Source organism: Olea europaea, chromosome 18 (genome assembly GCF_002742605.1).
Source record: "Olea europaea var. sylvestris chromosome 18, O_europaea_v1, whole genome shotgun sequence".
NCBI lineage: Eukaryota > Viridiplantae > Streptophyta > Magnoliopsida > Lamiales > Oleaceae > Olea > Olea europaea.
In genome coordinates this window covers 28,695,036-28,699,454 of record NC_036254.1, presented here as the reverse complement: position 1 = coordinate 28,699,454, position 4,419 = coordinate 28,695,036, and the positions used below count along the sequence as shown (strand labels likewise).

The 4,419-nt window shown below is 38.8% G+C and overlaps 1 pseudogene; it reads left to right on the top strand.

The window, feature by feature from the left end:
- The first annotated feature begins 811 nt into the window (after positions 1-811).
- LOC111368069 lies at positions 812-4,405 on the top strand (annotated as a pseudogene).
- The last annotated feature ends 14 nt before the right edge of the window (positions 4,406-4,419 follow it).

Here is a 4,419-nt window from a genome sequence, read left to right as displayed (position 1 = left end):
ATCCATACTCGTTTATAGATACAGACATACAGGAACTACAGAACGTAGAAGAGGTCGATGGATTCTTTCCCTTCATCGAAAATCTACAGAAAATTTGATTTTTAGCAAAATTAAACCGTGCATAAGAAAATAGTTCGAAGACCACTACAAATTTACAGTTAGAGGAGGTGCAGGTAAAGATGTCAACGAGCCCAGCCGAGCTGGCTCGTGAGCCAAATTTTTTTGCTTGGGGCCGAGCTGAGCCGAGCTCGATTTCTAGATTTTTTTTTTTTTTTTTTAATATATACCTCTTGCTTCCTGTTTGGCAGCTAATTTTAGCTGCCAAACAGGCAGCTTGATTTGCTGCCAACAGGCAGCAGACTTTTCCTCTCTTTTTCCTTTTTTTTTTTTTTTTTTTAATAATACGGGCCAGCTCGACTCGAGCCAACTCTAAAAAATGAGGCTCGGTGCCTCTGAGCCAAGCCGGTTCGAACTTTTTCTGAACCGAGCCACGAGTGGTCAGAGCCGACGAGCGCGATTGCAATCCTTAGGTGCAGACATTAAAAATTTGCTGTTGGGAATACATTAATCACTATTTATTCAAACTATCATCTCATCTCAAATGGAAAATGCAAATTTGGTATTCAAATGATGATCAATGTAATTGGTTGAAAATTAAAATGAAAAGTAGTAAATTAAAACAAAATCCACTTTTTTAAGAGAATAGGAATAGATGAAGTATGTTTTGTCGTATTCTGTTTGAAAGAGAGTCGTGACGTTTCCTTTGTCAAAGAATATTTTCGCCTTATCTTTACTCATAGTCCAAAAATGGCCGAATGCTGTCATGTCTGGCTCCCATTTTTAAATCCAAACTAGTGATTCAAGATGCCCAAATAAAGAATAACGAAAAAGTTGAGCCATTCATTTCATAAGTATCGACATGACCGATGCCTATTCCAATTACAAGAATCAAAAACTCAGTGACCGAGGTACAAGTTCCTTAAGTATTGTTAAACTCGGGCCATATGATTCCATCAATAGGCTTTGGAACAATAGCATTTCCTCGGCCACCACCTGAACAACTAACATCCATATTCGTGGATGCCATCGAGGCTGGCTAAAGCCACTTTGACACGGCAGCCGTCTATGGCCCGGAAGAGTGCCTTGGCCAAGCTGTGGTTAGGGGACTAGATCGTAGCCTCATCAAGAGCCGCGATGAAGTGTTTGTTTCTCCTAAATTGTCGACCAATGATTCTCATCACGATCTTGTTTTGCCTGCCCTCAAGGAAACACTCAGGTACTCAACTTTGTCTGTGATAAAGAGTTCATTTGCAATAATTAACTGTGGTTCATTCATGTTCGAGTATCTTTTCATGTATTGTGAGAATATGGTTCTCTTAACTCCATTAAACTTTAAGTGTTATTTGTGTAATTCACATGGATTGTGCTTGTCTAGTTTTATTATGGACCAATGGATGGGATCGACGGCCGGGATTTAATCTATTTGAGATATTTTTGTTGCCTTGTCTTGGGGGAGATGTTTTGACTTGATGGACTTGATGGTTGACACAAAAAAGGCTCCCCCCCCCCCCCCCGTTTTAAAGGCTCCCCCCCCCCCCCACGTTTTTGGCAGAGAGGTCGTTTCTTCTCTTCTTATTATGACCACTCTCTCCATTTTGCTCTCTCGGCTTGGTAGAAGGTTGAGGTTCTTTGCCGGTTTCTCTCTCTCTCTCTGTGGAAGGTGACTTGCATGACATGGAACTATTCCTGAGCCTATAAATCAGCCACAAGAAGAGGAGAAGGGGCAGTTCACATTCTGGCCAAAAAATTGGGTTGTATCTTTCCATTTTATATTCTTGATTTTGCCTTGAAATCCTTTGTTGATTGATGATTATTATTTGATTGAACTCCAAGGATCCCAACATGTACCAAGAAATTAAACAAAAGTATCTAACTTCTTTAATCAAGATTAAAATCGAAGATATTTCACCCTTTCTCCTAAGCGTATACTTTTATCATAGGAAACCAAGGCTAGAATATGTCGATTTTTATCTAGTGCATTCGCCAGTGAGGATTAAGCAAAGTGCGGAACATTTCCGAGTTACTGAAGAAGACATGCTTCATTTTGACTTGAAGGAAACTAGGAAGGACATGGAAGAATGTTGTAAATTAGGTTTAGCCAAGTCTATTGGTGTCGGCAACTCTTAGAAATTGCCACCATCCCTTCTGCTGTTAATCAGGTAGGAACTCAAGTTTACCATACTTTTTGAGTCTTTAATTTAAGTAATGTGAACAATTTTCAGGTCGAAATGAATGTCGCGTGGCAGCAACAAAAATTGCTCTGAATAGCCCGATTCTTAAAGATATTGCAGCAGCTAAAAAGAAGAGTGCTTTGAGATGGGAAAAATGAAAATATTGAAGCAGCTAAAAAGAATGTGAAAATGAAACTATCTCAAAAACTTGTGTCCTTGACATTTTGTAATAAGAGCCTCGTTTAAATACGATATTAATCGAACTTGGGAAAACAAATAGCAAAGAAAAACATTCTTCAGTTGTCATCTCTAATTGTCCTAATTCACGTTCCCATATATCAACACAGTCATAGAGAGAGCAAAACAGAAACATTTCTCCAAGAGGCTTCTTTCAGAAAATGCATACATGTGAAGTGACAACTAATGATGCCATTCTAATGGCATCACGTCAAAAAATGATTAACTACTTGACGTGGATCTCAAAACTATATGATGTTTTTTGGTGTTCATTGTTTTCTTCACACAATGAGTCAAAACTTTTATGCTTTCTATCTGTCTATATTACTGTATAATTAGCATAAAAATGGTCTGTGCCCGTTTCAATCAACAATAATCGTCCATTCAGATTATGGCTACAGTGAAAATTTTTCAAAGGAATGTTTGATTCCAACAATACGCCTAGGAACAGCAACTTATCCTATGCCACCACCTGAACAACTAACATCCATCCTCGTGGATGCCATTGAGCCACTTCGACACTGCAGCCTCCTACGGCACTTGACCGTGGCCTTTTCGAAATTGTTGTGGAAACATACTTATCATGATCTTGTTTTACCTACCCTCAAGGAAACACTAAGGTACTTAATCTTACTTTTAAAATAGGGGAAATTGATTTTGCAAGAGTATGATGAAGGTTTTAGTTATGTTGTAGGAAATTGGGGCTAGAATATGTGGATCTTTACCTTGTACACTGACCAATAAGGATTAAGGACAGTGCTGATCCGTACAAACTTACAGGAGAAGACTTGCTTCATTTTGACATAAATGAAACTTGGAGGGCTATGGAAGAATGCTATAAGTTAGGTTTGGCAAAGTCTAATGGTGTCAGCAACTACAGTTGTGCAAAACTCTCGAAACTTCTGGAAAATGCCACCATCCCTCCTGCTGTTAATCAAGTAATTGTTAGCTAATTTGCTTTTGCAACACTTTTTGAGTCTCCAATATCATGTTTATGGGAAATAGTTTCGACTTTTACAGGTTGAAATAAATGTTGCGTGGCAACAACAAAAAATTGCTTCAGTTTTGCAAAGAGAATAACATTCTTGTTTTGTGCGTGGTCCCCGTTGGGTGCTAATGGTGCCGTTCGGGGGGCAGCCATCGAGTGATGCAGAGCCCAATTCTTAAATAGATCGCAGCAGCTAAAAACGAAAGTGTAGCACAGGTGAAATAATATCAGCTTAACTTGATTTTTACTTTATATTGATTTGTGAAAACAAACAGAAATGGATTGAGGGGGCGGCGGGGGGGTGGCCGGGCTGTAGCCCCCCCCCCTCCCTCAGGCCCAAGAGTAATTTTTTTAAGGTATTTTTTTATTTTTTTATTTTGGGAAAAAATCAGTTTTTTATGTGTAATTTTTTTTTTCCGCGTAATAGCCCGATTTGAAATTTTGTAGCCCGATCTTGAATCCAATCCTAAATCCGTCCCTGAAAACAAATGCAGATAGCTTTGAGATGGATACATGAGCACGTAGTAATTCCCATACTGAAGAGTTTCGACAAGGAAAGAATGAAAGAAAATCTTCAAATATTTGACTGGAAGCTCACTGAAGAAGAAGTTAGTCGAATTCAAGAAATCCCTCAGGCGATCACTTTGTTTTTCCAGAGGGGCAGTACAAATCCGTGGAAGAACTTTGGGATGGCGAAGTAAGAATCACTCTCTCACCAAATTTAATGCTCTTGTCGTATTGTATACAATTTAATTTAGAGTTTGATTGAGAACCAGCAGTAAAATATGGAACAAAACAGCTAGAAAATATTTCACATTTCAAACACTTGAAACGTCCTTGGCACTGTAACATGGATCTGTTGAAAATGGAATGAAATGGGAACCGTATGGGCATGTTTGATAAGCCGGATTGTACAACATCAAGCAAAAGAGACGTGATATATTTGTCCCATGTTGTGTCATA